The sequence below is a fragment of the Oryzias melastigma genome, linkage group LG19, assembly GCF_002922805.2.
Source record: "Oryzias melastigma strain HK-1 linkage group LG19, ASM292280v2, whole genome shotgun sequence".
Taxonomy (NCBI): Eukaryota; Metazoa; Chordata; class Actinopteri; order Beloniformes; family Adrianichthyidae; genus Oryzias; species Oryzias melastigma.
Window position 1 is genome coordinate 3,576,755 of NC_050530.1, and position 15,972 is coordinate 3,592,726.

A 15,972-nucleotide genomic window follows, 5' to 3' on the forward strand; every position below is an offset into this window, starting at 1 on the left:
TACGAATTTTTGTCACGATCATTGGCCGCCCGGCGCATTTGAAGGTGGCATGGTGGCAGTCCAGCGACAGGCGGGTGGCAGGAGTGCGATAATAGACTAATAGGAAGGTCTCCAAGGTCCCTAAAATTGTCTGATGATTGGCCGATTTCAGACTGCCCCTTTCCTGCCACCCCACTGCCACCATCCGATTGTTAGAAATCATACAGTAGCAGCGCGGGTACTCGACGAGGGCTTTTGACATAGGTTGGGGTCCGGAGATGACCAGTAGTCAAACTGGCGATCCTGGCTACCGTAGATCCAAATGGGAAGTACTGATCATGATGCCGTTGATAGCACCACAGCGACTCAAGAGACCTGCGTATAGACAAATTGCGATTGATACCAAGAAGAATACAAAGAAGACACAACATTGTGCTTTCTTGAGAAACATGTTGCCAAAAATGATTAGAATGTGTGCTCAAAATCTAAGTTGCGAATGACCAGTTGTGCAGAATGTCCAACTTTTTATGTGGCACTTGATATGGACCGCCGCCATCTGGAGACATTGAGACATCATCCAATCAGAGCTGCCACCACCCTGTGGTCGCCAATTCCATAATACTATCATCCCAGACACACAACTGCCACAATCTACAACAGGGTAGGTAACTCCAGGCCTTGAGGGCCGCAGTGTCTGCATGATTTTCAGATATCAAAGCCCTACTTGTGATGCTTCACACCCGAAGAGGGTATGTTGGAAAACATAAAGGAATGTGGCCATCGAGGCCTGGAGTTGTCTATCCTTGATCTACAACAATGACCACACCAACAATTTTCATAAAAATGGGGCGGCGGTTTGAAATCTTGAAGATTCTGCTGATGCTTTCCCATGTTTTCCAAGTTGTATTGAGATCCTAGCATAGGCGGGTCCTTCATTCTTGTCCTCTTAAGAGCCTGGGCTTCTCCCTCCGTCTTCTACTTTTCTAAGTCCAAATGGACCCAATATCTGGTCCTGGCCACTGCTAAGCTTACCCAAAGTTGCTATGAGTCAGGGTTCTGGATGATCCAGTTCCTGGGTGTTAGGATTGTCTCCACTAAAGGTGATATTCTAAAATCTGGAGAGTCTCTTTGAGGCCGTATCTAAACCAGGAACTGGACAATTCCAAAAGACATTGTAAACCAAGCATGAGTTTTCTTTAGTTTGTGTGCAACACAAGCCCCCATGAGTGAATGTGAGAGCCTAAGTAGCTCTGAGGTCAGTTCTCACAGCAGAGACAGAAGGAGGGAACCGAGTGCCCCCGCTGACTCTCTCAGTGGGCTCTTACTGAGAGCTTGTTTGGGGGCTTTAAAACTTAATACACTTGAACCTTCAGGCGAAGGAGAAGAAGCAACAAAGAGGAGGAAAGTGAGAGTCTGATTAGGAGGGGGCATGCAAAACAGGATGTTTTAGAAGAAAAGACGGAGGAAAGGAGAAGGTGAGCAAAGACGATCAATACAGAGGGAACTCCTGAGGGGCGGAAAGGAAGGATGTAGCATGGGAATAGGAAAATCTTCCCCCTCCAGTCCACATGAAAACATTGCACCACACAAACCAATTAAATAGTGTTAGTAACCGTTCACCCACTTCTCCTTCAATAGAAGACCATACAAGCATCAAAACGATAAAGGCGTTAGTTTACAGGGAGCAAACAGCTCCTCATTTAAGTGCACCGTTTGCTTTAACGGCATCACTTAAATGAATTGTTAAAACATTATGTGCTTGTTTAAGCAAGAAGCCGTTTTTCTTCATCGTTTGGGTTCTTAGGCGGCATTAACGGCGGGTAGGATAGTTTTAACTGTCAGAAATTTGTACAGCTACTTAAAGACGCACGCACAATTGTTCAACGTAAATGGACCATGCAGGAAGTACTTTGGTGAATCGCAAGTTAAACATGTTTCTGTTTATCGTTTGATTGGAGGGAAAATCTATAAATACAAGAAAACACAAAGACTTGTACATGGTCCATCTAGTTAAACGGCTGAGAATGATCCTTAAGACTAAGGGCCACTACATACATTTTGGGCATATTGCACAGAAGAAAAATGGTCAAATGAAAGTGTAAAAAGTGAGGAAAGTTGTGGGTCTTTACTTGAAATTCTCACACATGTACAGGGGGAAAGAAAGTATTAGTCAGCCACCAATTGTGCAAGTTCTCACACTTAAAAATATATAATTTTTTTTATCATAGGTATACCTCAACTATAAGATATAAAATAAAAATCATCTAGAAAATCATATTTTCTAACTTTTAATGAATTTATTAGTACATTATGGTGGAAAATAAGTATTTGGTCAATAACAAAAGTTCATCCCAATACTTTGTTATACACCCTTTGTAACATTTTTGTAAGTCTTCAGAAGGTCTTTACTAACTGTTGCTGGTATTTTGGTCCATTCCTCCATGCAGATCTCCTCTAGAGCAGTGATGTTTTGGGATTGTCACTGGGCAACACAGACTTTCAACTCCCTAAGATTTTCTATGGGATTGAGATCTAGAGACTGGCTAGGCCACTCCAGGACCTTGAAATGATTCTTATGAAGCCACCCTGGATCTGGGATCCAGGGAGATTATCAGTGGTTTTGTACGTCTTCCATTTCCTAATAATTGCTCCCACAGTTGATTTCTTCACACCAAGCAGCTTAACTGTTTTAGATTCAGTCTTCCAGGCTAGTGCAGGTTAACAATTTTGAATCTGGTGTCCTTCGACAGCTCTTTGGTCTTGGCCATAGTGGTGTTTGAAGTGTTTGAGATTGTGGACAGGTGTCTTTTATATAGATAATGAGTTCAGACAGGTGTCATTAATGCAGGCAATGAGTGGAGGACGGAAGAAGTTACAGGAAATCTTGCTAATATCTCTGCCTAAAAGATGTCAGAATCCAATCAAATTTGCCACTAACTACCTCCATGTTATCCAGTGTGTTGTATTGATTTTGAGATGTCAAAGAAACAAACACAAGAGGAAAAAAACCGCAATAGCAGGCCACCCGTGCTTTTGGATTCTTTCTTTTCTGGTTAGACCGACTAGTTTCTAAGTGAGAAAAATCCAAGGAAAAATGCCTTAAATAATATATAAGTAGCTCAGACACCTGGAGGGGGGGGGGTAGCATCATCGTTGTGTAAAGTCTAAATCAACTGCTGAGACCGTCTGGTGAATCATGGCTGTCAGATTCCCAGCAGTGACTGAGAACACAGGGCCAGTTTCTCGCAAGGCGGGAATGGATGATAATCTCTGATTTCTGTGTCCTTGTACAGTCATGCCAAAGGATTAATTAGATGCAGCTTTATTCACAAGGCTGCATTAGAGGGACTATCTGGCCTCTTGTATGAATAGAGAGTCTTGCTACTTCCATTTTTCCCATTTTTTAATGACCTACACAGGTTTATATACACTCCGCAGGCTTTTATTCTCTTGAAATGCACATTGCCAACCCCTCTTTGGTTGACTGGACATTAGATATCACAATGACGTAAGCAAACAAATGAGTTTTTAGGGCTTTAACACCGGAGATGTCGCTGGTGACACTTAAATAACACATACTGTACATTTTTTGACCGTTCAACATGAATCAGCTGACTCTGACGCAGAGAAAAGCGGCTTTTTGTATTGATTTTGACGTAGTGTTCCTCTGGACTTGTGTCCGTTGCGTGAACGGTTGAAGAGTTATGGTAAAGAATGTCAACATGTTAAGGCCGACCAGGATTCACACCAAAGTTCATATGAGCTCTTCCCTCTGTCTGAACAACGTGGACTCAATGGACCAAACTCAAAAGTGTTGTTTCAATCCATTACCTGGGATCTACTCAAACTAGGGAACCTTTATGGTGTCCGATTACATTTGACCCAAAAGTTTTTGGGTTTGGTATGGCTTTTCTCTTTATTTGGGCATTATTAACCCAAAAGAACCCATGGTGCCATCAATAGGTGTGTTTCCATTATTCATAGAGGCCAAACTTTATTGAAATTCTACAAATGCCAAAAAATACAATTTCACAATAACTCACGCATTAAGTCATTCATAAACACGGCGACGGATGTGAACAATACTTTGATTTACAGCAGATACATTCACATTTCTGCCACAGCGCTAGCACTCATCCTCATCTATCAAAGGAGACGTCGGCGTCCTATTTCGGCCCATGGAGCGACGAGCTACGTGGGAGGGGTTATGGATACGATTTCGCATAATACGCTCAACGTATCAATGGAAAGTCTATGTAAGTACGTTTTAGACTTCCACGTTCAAAACTCTTCTGTTAATCTGTAGCTACACAGGTTTTTAAGTCTGTTTTTGGGCTCTACATACAAGCTAAACCAGTTGAACTATAACCACTCAGGGTCTCGGATTTTGTAGTGATGGTTGGGTGGCGTCCTTTTCAAAACACAGAAGTGCCAACCGGTTGCAAATTGATCATGAAAAAGAGACTAATATTTGTAGTTTCCTGGACCAAGATTTGTGACATTTCCCACTAAATCTCTTCCAACTATGAGTACAAGCCCCAGTATAGGGTAGCGACAGCTTAGTATGAACACCATATGCTAAAAGAGCGTACAAAAACCCACGTTTAGCGTGTTCTTGAACATGCCACACATGCAGAAGTGTACATAGTATTACAGGAAAACACCGGAAATGTGTTCTGGGATCCCCTTAGTCTGTAGTACATCCAACATAAGGACAAGTGTGTTCAGAGGTTGATTTAAATCGTGAGTACGACTCACTAACACAGGGTTAGTGTTTTAGTTTTGTGTTGATTTTATGTCTAATGTGTGAATACCACATGGAAAAAATGACAAAATAAAGGTAGTGTGACATAGATGCGATTGTGCTAATTAAAATGATATAAGATAAGCAAGCGTTCAGTCGTTTTAGGTTCCAAAGAGTTAAAAAAGCTTGCTAAATGTACAATTTTGTGTGGGATTTCATATGGTGATTATTTGCATATAATAAGTGGCAGGCAAATATTGTAACAACAAAAAAAAAAAAGCGATTAATCGCGATTAATTTTTTTCCAGATTTGCGATTAATTTTTTTTATCGATTCCCAGCCCTATAAAAAACCTAGATGGCCACAAAAAATGAATTACAAGAATATTTACCTAAACATAAAAAGGACTCTGCGGCTCTCGATGGGTTCTAAGAAACTGGCCCAAAAGGCTCTTTTAGCATAAAAGGTTGCAGACCCCTGCGATAACATCAGTTACATAACACCAGTATGACGTTAAACTCTAACGTTGTGCCCCACAACACAGCGTCTGTTTAATTCAGCCTTAAAAACTGGCCTTATTGTTGAGTAAAGTCAACATACAAAGCTGCCACATACCATCGCATTTGAAAAGTAACATTTCGCCTGCAGAAAATCGTTGTCGGTGAGAAACTCCAGAACCAAATGGAAAAGTCTTGATTCAAAGTGAAGGCATTTGGCTGAACCAGAGGACCAAACAGAAGCTGATTACAAGCAAAACATTCGAGACTCCGTCGCCTATTAGCACCTTGTCACCACCCGCTGCTGATCAAACAGCTTATTCCACTGGCCACCGATTCAGAATTCGTTTCCACTCCGGTGATGATTTAATGAACGTTTTCCAGGAAAAGTATCCTCCAGCTTCAATAGGAAAATGGAGGAGAGGATCACTGTTTCCCCCTTTCCCTTCCCACCCCCGCAGCTCTTTTTACTTTCCCTCTCGGATGAGTGATAAACGCTGTCTGTTGGCCATAAATCCAGGGGGAGTCCTGACAGGCGTCCCAATAAAGTGCTCTATTTTCTCCCTGTTTGGTGGGTTTGTCAGAGGCCCAGAGGAAGTGAGATGACATTAGGAGGAGGCGGAGGAGGAAGAGGAGTCGGTGGTGGAGGCGGGGATGCAATTTCATCAATGGTGTGTGCGCACACACACAGTCTGGACCTATAAACAAACTGTTCGTCTTGGAAGAACACACATCTGAAATGAGGGATTCAGGAGCTCGACCGCGCTGCCAGACGCTTGGTTGAAAAGTTAAGCTGTAAAAAACACTTTTTTTCCCTCAAACAAAGAACTGTCAACATTCACAGAAAACAGAAACTACGACCACTGTGCAAAGAAAACAATTTCAGATCCTCTGGTCAAGATCAAAACTGGAGAAAAAGTTTTGTGAATCTGTCCTCCGCCCACGTTCTGTTCATGTGTCAGATTGGGTTGTTCTGGTGGCAATAAGGGGATGAAAACCACACGACACCGTTCTGCACACCGGGGGGAAACAAACCGCTGGCTTCTAATTAAATCAAAATCCTTCGCCTGCTGTGAGGGGATGATAAAATGCGGGATTGCCTCATTAACCATCGCAGGAAATGTGGGATCAGATACCTGAACGGGTCTTAAAAAGGCTCGTCTGATGAGATTAGTGGATCAAATAATGGCTGTTGTTCTCTGTCTGTCCACAAAAAGTTATTAGCATTATGAATTTAATAAAATAGACTTGCGCTCTTTGTTGTGTCCCTGCAGCAGCAGAAAAACTTTGATTTAATTTCTATTCAGTTTTGTGAAACCTTCCTGTGTCCAAAGAAAACATGGATTTCGATCAAATGTGTGAATTGAATTATTTGGACCTTTGGCAGCTGAAGGAGTTCCATTATTCTGAAATGTTGGCTTTAGAAAGAACAAAATAAATGCAGTTAAATGTCTTCAAGCTGCAAGTTTGCACAACTGAAGCCTAATCAGATGCTGGATTATCTTTTGGACAAACAAAAACGATCCAGAAGATTCTGGTGAGAGCTGAGAAACAGATTTTGTGAGACTTGAAGCATTTTGGCAAATATTAAAGATTTTAAACGAAACCTCCTATCTGCTTATGTAAAATCCAGAGGTCTTTTAACCCTTTAACACCAGACGAAATAGCTAATATTTCAGCTACATGCTAGCTCTTTTGGCTAAATGAGGATTTTCTTTTTAATTTTTTTAGGCTGTTTTGGAGTTTAGCTAATATTTTAGCTAAAAGCAAGTTGTTTTAGCTAGTGTAAGCTTCTCTTTTTCAGTTATTTTAGGCTGTTTTGGAGTTAGGCTAATATTTACGTGCAAGGCATTTTGGGTTTCAACTATATGCTAGCTGTTTGGGCTGATTTTGGCTTTACTTTTAAATTTTTTAGGCCGTTTTGTAGTTTAGCTAATCGTTTAGCTACATGCTAGCTGTTTTGGCTAATTTAGTTTTTTTTCGTTTTTTGTAGGCTGTTTTGTAGTTTAGCTAATATTTTAGCTACACGCTAGCTATTTTGGCTAATTTATGCTTTTCTTTTGTAGTTGTTTTAGGCTGATTTGGAGTTTAGTTAATATTTCAGCAATAAGCAAGTTGTTTTAGCTAGTTTAAGCGTCTCTTTTTTAGTTATTTTAGGCTGTTTAGGAGTTAGGCTAATATTTACGTTCTAACCGTTTTGGCTAATTTAGGCTTTTTCCTTTTTTAGGGTATTTTAAGTTTAGCTATTTTCTTAGCTACATGCTAGCTGTTTTGGCTAACCTAGGTTTTTTTGTTTGTTTTTCAGGCTAATTTGGCATTTAGCTAATATTTTGGCAATGAACTTCAGCGTTTTCAACTATTAGCTTTAGTGCTTTCAGCTTTTAACTTCAGTGTTTTCAGCTAACAATTTCACCACAACAATTTCATACATCATAGTCTGTAGTCCACTTATTTAAGCACCTGTATCACTGCTACAAGGTTTTTCAAAAAGCTGCCCCTGATTCACATCAGTGTGTGAAAAGAAACACTCAGAAATGCAATTTTAAGCTTAATTTTCTTTATGTCCTCCATCATCAGGAAAATACCACAAGAACACATCTTTAAACAATCTTAGGAATAATTATTTCTCCTCAGTTACCTTTGAAGCAGCAGATAAATTCTAATCAGGTTGAAGTTGAACTTTTTAATGTATTTAACAGCAGAATGTTCCATAACTCGGATTCTGTGACTGTTATGGGACTTTAGCACAAGGAGGAGGAGCTCCCATGGTCCTGTGGTTCTGGATACTCCTTCCAAACACAAACGAAGCTCGGGTTTTCTAAACGAGTCCACGACTTTAATCCTCCATCTATCAGGGAAGAATCCGGATCTGGCAGAGAAATTGTTCCTTACAGACAAGAATATTCAATCGATTCCACTTGTTTTATAACACAGTGACTTAAAATTTCATCCAAATATGTGCTTTGACTCATGTACTTTTTAAGAAGGCATGATATATCTTTTTTATTTTTATTGGTTTGCAGGTTGTTATACTGGGGAAAAAAATGTGGCAAACACTCGTGGTAGCAGATGTCTGTAGGACGCCAGAACCATCAGATAAATCTACAAAGTTGAGGAAAATAAAAGGAAATATAATCCTAACATAAAAAAGAAAGCTATAGGAGAGCAGATGCTCTACTGCTCGACAGGCAGCGATGACAGTATGTAGCCTTTGGATTTATTTTCTGCTTAATGCGGCTCCATAAAAAAACAAGCTGCGGAGAAAAACAACTCCCCTCTGTCCAGACATTTAACTTTCAGCGTAAAGATGCTTGTAAAGATCTCAGCGTTCAGGAGATGCTCTGATTATACGCAATGATTGGACGCTCTTCAAACCATAAACAAGTTCTTATGAAAAGTTGACTTTGTTTGGAAAGTGTAAAAACTCAAACAAATTAACAGGCTTTGAGTAAGAAAAAGAAAGAAGTCATAAAAAGTTAGAAGTAAACCCCAAAAGAGCCGGTGAGGGTATAGTCCACACCTAAAAGTGCAGTGTGAAAGCTGATTTTTTTTAGGTAATCGGAAAATCAAATTAAAAAGTAGTAAATTACCACAAAAAAACAAAGGGATGTGAGCAAAAGGAATAAAAAACCTTCTCATGCCTTGATAATAATTATAATCCTCCGTCATCCTTTTACATTCAAGCATTCAGTAAAAAGCATTAAAAGGGAAACATTTATGTGATCATAGTGTATTCTGCAATCAGCTTTAACGACGGAATCGTGCAGTTACAACGCAATCCACCCAAATTGTTCCTGATTACTGCCTGCTGTGTCACAGCAGTGTATTTACCAGATAAAATCAATTCTTTAACAACACATCTGACGCTTTTGTTGGTTTGTTGTGCTTCCAAATGTATTCTGGGTAAAAACTGGTCCAATTTTTTTAAATGGACGGCTTGTGAATGAGGTTTGTCCGGATATGTGCTGACCTTTACAGACCAACTTTTGTGCCAAAAGCCTTACCAGATATCTTTTAATTATGAGCGCTGCTTAACAATACCGATGCAACAAAAATGGTGAGCAATATTGGAGTTATCCAGCTGTACAATTTTGAGCCAGATACCAGCTTAGACGAGCAAGTGGAGCAACTTCAATCTTTTTTAAACGGCATTTTTTTTTCGGTTGCTCAAGATTTGCAACGATTTTGATAAAGAAATTCACAAAAATGCAATTTAGATCTTAATTTTCTGCCTGTACGCCTTCCATCATCATAAAAATGCTACAAGAACATGTTAAAATAATTAGGGGTGCTACGATTAGTCGACTAATCAACGACTATTAAATTAGTCAACGACTAATTTAATAGTCAATTAATTGTTACTTTATATTATACGGGGTCAGAGTGTAGTAAAGTTGAAAGTTATAATAGCATTATTCTAGCTTTTTTGAACAATTTTGCTAAGGTTTTTAGGCGATTTTGGAGTTTAGCTAATATTTCAGCTACATGCTAGCTGTTTTGGCTAACTTAGGCTTTTTTCAGTATTTGGCATTTAACTAATATTTTAGCTGGCTATCAACTTCAGCGTTTTCAGCTATCAGCTTCAACGTTTTTAGCTATTAGCTTCAGCGCTTTCAGCAATCAGCTTCAGCGTTTCAGCTATTAGCTTTAGCATTTTCAGCAATCAGCTTCAGCGTTTTTAGCTATTAGCTTTAGCGTTTTCAGCCATTAGCTTCAGCGTTTTCAGCCATTAGCTTCAGAGCTTTCTGCTATTAGCTTCAGAGCTTTCTGCTATTAGCTTCAGCATTTTCAGCTAACAGCTTCAGTGTTTTCAGCTATCAGCTTCAGCGTTTTCAGCAATCAGCCTCAGTGTTTTAAGCTATTAGCTTAAGCGTTATTAGCTATTAGCTTCAGCATTTTCAGCTGTTAGCTTCAGCATTTTCAGCTATCAGCTTTAGTGTTTTAAGCTATCAGCTTTAGTTTCAAGCCATTTGCATCAGCATTTTCAGCTATAAGCTTCAGCATTTTCAGCTACAGGGTTTTCAGTTATTAACTTCAGCGCTTTTTAGCTATCAGATTCAGCATTTTCAGCTATCAGCATCCAGTTTGCACATGACCCGATTAGTCGACTAATCGGAAAAAATAATCAGTGATTAGTCGACTATTAAAATGATCGTTTGTGGCAGCATTAAAAGCAATAAAGTTTGGAGATCTCTTGAAATTGTCCTAAAAATGGGATCTTACTTTGATTTTACAAATCAAGTCACTTTAATTTGAAAGAACCCATTTTATAATTCACCAATTAATGTAGTAACTTGGAAACATTTGAAATGGTTAAGCCAGCACATAAAACCTTGTAAACCTTTGCTTCTGCATAAGAAGTAAAGGTTGCCCATTTACAGAACTTCCAGATATGTTTTATTGCTCACATTCTCACCTGCACTTCTTCGCTCACAAATTTCCCCGCTGCCCTTATCTCTCAGAGCCTCCACCCTCCTCCTCCTCCACCTCTATCTTGACTGATTCCTGCGAGCGGCTGTTTTCCTGCTCTGCAGGCCATCCTTCATGTATGCTACACTAAACCCAGCAGGACTCAAGCAGAGAAGTTAGCGTGTGTGCATTTATCCAGTTTGCTGCTAATGACAGCCTAAAAAATGAAGTAGGACACAGAGTGAGGAAAAAAGAGCCGGAGAGGAGGCGGGCTGCAGAAACAAGAAAGCAAAAGAAGTTATGCTCCTCAAGCGAGGCCTTCCTGCTCTTAAGAGGCACCTGGTAGTAATTTAGGCTGTGCCTGGTAGAGCCGCCCGGGAAAGGAGGGGGGAGAGAAATAATGTCTGCTGGGTTAGGTTTCATTTTTCAATCAAATAAATCATGACCTTACAGAAAATAATTTTTGTCTTTTAATAGCCTCCCCAGCGTTTGAAGTCCCTCAAGGGACAGCTCGCTTTGAAGTCTGCGGAGGGAGGAGCCACTTCCCCTCAGTCTGTGCGTGTGTGTGGGAAAGAAGGAGACTCGTTCTATCGCCTTCTTGAAGTCCTTAAGGTAGCCGTGACAACAAGCCTCCAATGAAGACACCAGAGTGCTGGAGATGCAATTTCATTTCCACAAAGGCAACATCTGGTCAGAGATGTCAGATCTGATGGCTTCATGAGCGCAGATGGAGATCGGCTGCAGATGAGCTTCACGGACGTAAATCACAGAAAATATCAGCGTGACACTTCATGGAGATGATGCAAGATGTTGATAGGTACAAATGGAATCCACATTATTCATATTTCCCCATCGCAAGTACATGAAGCCGCAAGTAGGTGAGGTAGAAAGAGACAAATTTCCATCAAGAGTTTTTAATTTGAAAGAAACATTCTGTAAAATAAGGATTGATAAAATCAATTAATTGATCAATAATCGATCCATAAATGTAGATTGATCAAACACATAAAGCTAAAGTCCACTAGCTTGATGCTAGCGTATAATGCTAACGCTCAGTCGACATAAACATACATTGCTGACTAAATTAACATCTTTATCCCGGACGAGCCCCCAAAATGTTGAGGCTCATTCGCCTCACAAACATGAATTTTCCAAACTCTATTAAGGAAATATTTTTAAAGTAACCAATCTGAGGTCTAAAACACAGTTTTTTGCTCATACTGTCTTCGGGAATAAGGTGTAATGCTATAGCGTGATCGCCACCTAGTGGCCAAACTGAAACGCCCTCCAGAAGAGGCAAAACAATTGTTGGAGCTTCTTCGTTTGAGAATCCATTTAATGGCCAAATGTGTAAACCAGGCTCTGGTGAATCGAATCAAATCTATTATTTTAGACTACATAGAAGCAAACGTTTTTGACTTGCTTGATTGTCTCCATATCTGATAAACACGAACAGGAAGTACGGCTTTAAGAGTTTAGATATAGGAAATGATATCACGATTAATCGTCTAACCTCAAATCGCCCAAAGCGTTTTACACTCACAGTCCCATGGCTCACCTATAACCACCAAAGTGGGGTTCAATGTCTCGCACAAGGACACATGGGCGGGCAAAGTGGGAATCGAACCTTGAATTTTCTAACCAGAGGTCGACCACCCGACCGTTACACTTACAGCAAAGATGTTCTGTACAGGTGATTGTATAGACTGGGCTAATGTTGCTTTAGGAAGGGTCATATTACTACGGTGGCCCTGAAGTCCAAATCACATCAACACAAAAACAATGAAGAAAAAGTAAAACAAATGATTAAAAAAGCAACATTAGATTTTATAAGTCAAAACAAGATTCAAGAAACTTAAAAACCACAATTTTAGAAAGCAAATGTATTTTCCAGAAATCCAAATAAAATGTAATTTAATCAGTGATCTTCCAAAATAAATACCTTTTCCAATTTCTTGGTTTGTTTCTGGAATTTTGTTTCATTTTCTTATGTTCTGCTTTTTTAATTTTCACTGAATTTGTTTTTGTGTTAAGTGATCTGTTGATGTGATTTGCACTTCAGGGCCACCGTAGTCGTATTAGTCCAGCTTTTTTTCTCACTAGGATCATAAATAACCAGGAAAAAAGTGAAGGAAAGACGTGTGATGGCACAAGACTGCACATGTGCGAGCTTCACCGGGGAAATCCTCATCCGTTCCTGGCCTTGAACAATAATGGGATTGACAGACTGACAGCTTCCTTTCACTGAAACGACCCAATTAATGCTCCCTCCTGAAACAAACAAGAACAACTTTTTTTTTTTAGGTAAAAATGGAAGCAGTGAGGTTTGTGCACACACCAGATTGAACCTCAGCCTCACACTCGTACTCTCTGGTCTCCTGTTTGCAGAGCCAAACCCACGGACACAAAGAAAGACAAACTCAAACACCGATCATTAAAAAGGTGTGGACGTTTCCTGGATTTCATCAAATGTCAGAGCACACACCCATGAGAACCTCTGCAACTTAAACACTAAAAAGGAGGAAAAAAAACTAAACAAAAAGCGGCTCATGGAGGCGTTCAAGTGCTCATTATCAGCCCAACTCTAAAGTCACACTATCGCTGAGGGGAGTTTGAAGTGGAAGAGGAGAGGGAGACCTATGACTCCTGGGAAATCAGAAACATCAATCAGTGACCTGAGAGATCGGATCCTCTACAGCACATGTCCGGACCTCCAGATCATTTTAGTTTATCGTTATTAATGACACGATGTTGTCTTTCGCTTATTTCTGCCTTGATAAAATATATTTTTACGGAGAGTAAAATATTGAAAGTTATTGAAGGTTTTATTCCTGCCTTTTTATTATTCATAATTATTTTAAAAAGTTACAGTTTTAAAGTTTTAAAAATTGGCATTTTGCTAACTTTTTGGACTATTTTGATAATTACTAAGGTTTTTTTGTGGCTATTTTGGAGTTTAGCTAATATTTCAGCAACAAGCTAGCTGTTTTGGTTGATTTTGGCTTTTTAAATGTTTTTCTTTTTTTGTTTTTTAAGACCGTTTTGGAGTTAGGCTAATATTTACATGCTAGCTCTTTTGGCTAATTTATGCTTTTTATTTTTTTTATTTAATTTTTTTGTCTGTTTTTTTAAGACCGTTTTGCAGTTAGGCTAATATTTACAAACTAGCTGTTTTGGCTAATTTAGGCTTTTTGTAGTTTTTTTGTCTGTTTAGGAGTTTACCTAATACTTCAGCTACATGCTAGCAGTTTTAGATAATTTTGCCTTTTTTTTTTTTTAAGGCCAATTTGGAGTTAGGCTAATATTCACACACTAGCTGTTTTGGCTAATTTAGTTTTTTTTGTCTTTTTTCGTTTTTTTTTTTTTTTATAGGCTATTTTGAAGTTTAGCTATTTTTTCAGCTACATGCTAGCTGTTTTGGCTAACGTAGGTTTTTTTTTTATTTGAGTTTTTTAGGCTAATTTGGCATTCAGCTAATATTTTAGCTGGCTATCAGTTTCAGCGTTTTCAGCTTTAGCTTCTGCGTTTTTAGCTATTAGCTTCAGTGATTTCAGCTACCAGCGTCAGCGTTTTTAGCTATCAATTTCAGCAGCTTCAACTATCAGCACTAGCGTCTTCATCGGTCACATTCAGCTTACAGCATTATCGAGGTAATACTATATATCTAGTTCATAATTTTGGTAAAAAACTACAGTTTTAAAGCTTTAAAAATGTAGTTTTAGAGTGTTCAATAAATGTTGATCCTGTTCGGGCCGCGACCTAATGTGTGTTTGGATTTTGGCCCCTTGTGCGATTGAGTTCGACACCCTTCTCTACAGGCTCAAAGAGTGGCGAGGAGCAGCCAGGAGGAGGCTAGTCGAGAGGGAGAAATACAGAGAAAGTGTCCAGCAGCTTACAGGAAATAGTCCTGTTTGAGGAGTAAATATTGAATCAGCGAAAACCCATCTCTGGCATTACCTGACCTCTCTGTTCGTTTCTGCCTTCTGTGTGTACAGTAAACAGAAGCGCTTTAGCCACATTCTGGGACCGAAAAAGCTTTGAAAAAACACACTCAGGTTAGGGCGGCTTTCAGTCCACGCGCACCTACCTGCAGGCTGTTTTAGTCAGTCAGTGGTCACTTGTGGCAAGTGCAAATCTGCCCCAGATTCTTGTTTGATTGTGGGGGAAATGTCTGGGCTTGCAGTGATTTAAGACGCCTGCAGGGCGCTTTCACTTCCCTCACTCACTTTGTCTCCAGTGCTGCTCTTCAGCTTCGTGTCCTGCTTTCAAAGACTCGGGGTGTGACCTCCGGTGTGTGCCACTGCTCAGCCTCGTCATTTATCAATCACCAGAGCTTCCTACCCTGACATGTCCTGTCCCGAGTATGTGAGAGCTGCCAAAAGGATCTGTTACTATAAGTTTGTCCCACGTGTAGTAATCTTCTCAAATCTGCATAAAAGTCCCCACTCTGATCATCTTTTGATCTATTTTAAAGGCATTCCTAGTTTACTTTTAGTTATGATTTTTTTTTTTGTTTTTAGGCAAAATAAAAAAAACCCAAACTGTCATTTTATCAATGTTGAGAGCTTAGAGCGGAGAGTTTGTGATATTTTCTTTTTCACATATAAGTTCTTATTCCAACCTCATTTCTTCATCTGCTGCTGATTCACAAAAATGTTATTAGGAAAGATTGTATTTTCCAGACAATAGGACGCACCGGATTATAAGGTATACCGTCAATGAATGGACAATTTTCAAACTTATTTAATGTATAAGTTGCACTGAACTAAAAGGCATAATAACTGTATTCACAGTAATTCTAGAACTTGTTTCTATCACGCTAAGCGTTAGCCACATTAGCATATTACCAGTACCTGTAACTTCCAACCTTGTTAGCGACACAAAAAACAGACTGCTACCGCTAAAACAAACATTACTGTGACTACTATGCTAACTTCCAACTTTGTTGCTACCCATTAGCTGTGTTAGCATAATACAAGTAAGTACCTGTAACTCCCAATATTGTTTGCAACACATAAAAAACAAACGGATAACGCTTGAATAAATGTTACAGTGACTATGCTAACTCCCAACATTGTAAGATGTAAAAAAAAAAAAAAAACAGTCAGATACTGCTACATGTTTGCTGCATTAGCATAATTCAAGAACCAGTAACTCCCAACCTTGTTTGCGACACGTCAAAAACAGACTGCGACAGCTAAAAAATTACTTTAAAAAAAAAAAACATATTTCAACACTGCTACTCATTAGCGGCGTTAGCATGATACCAATACCTACAACTTCCAATCTTGTTGGAGCATAAAAAACAAATGTTACAGTGGCTATGCTAACTCCCAACCCTGT

General features: G+C 39.4%; 1 protein-coding gene and 1 long non-coding RNA gene across 4 annotated transcripts in view; both read right to left on the reverse strand.

The window, feature by feature from the left end:
- Positions 1-15,972, reverse strand: part of raraa (retinoic acid receptor, alpha a) — a 296,464-nt gene that overhangs the window by 98,202 nt on the left and 182,290 nt on the right. The gene's annotated exons all lie outside the window — the stretch shown is intronic.
- Positions 15,143-15,972, reverse strand: part of LOC118600216 — a 2,208-nt gene continuing 1,378 nt past the window's right edge. The window contains exon 2 of the long non-coding RNA XR_004949803.1: positions 15,143-15,496. This is a non-coding gene — a long non-coding RNA (uncharacterized LOC118600216). The remainder of the gene's footprint in view (positions 15,497-15,972) is intronic.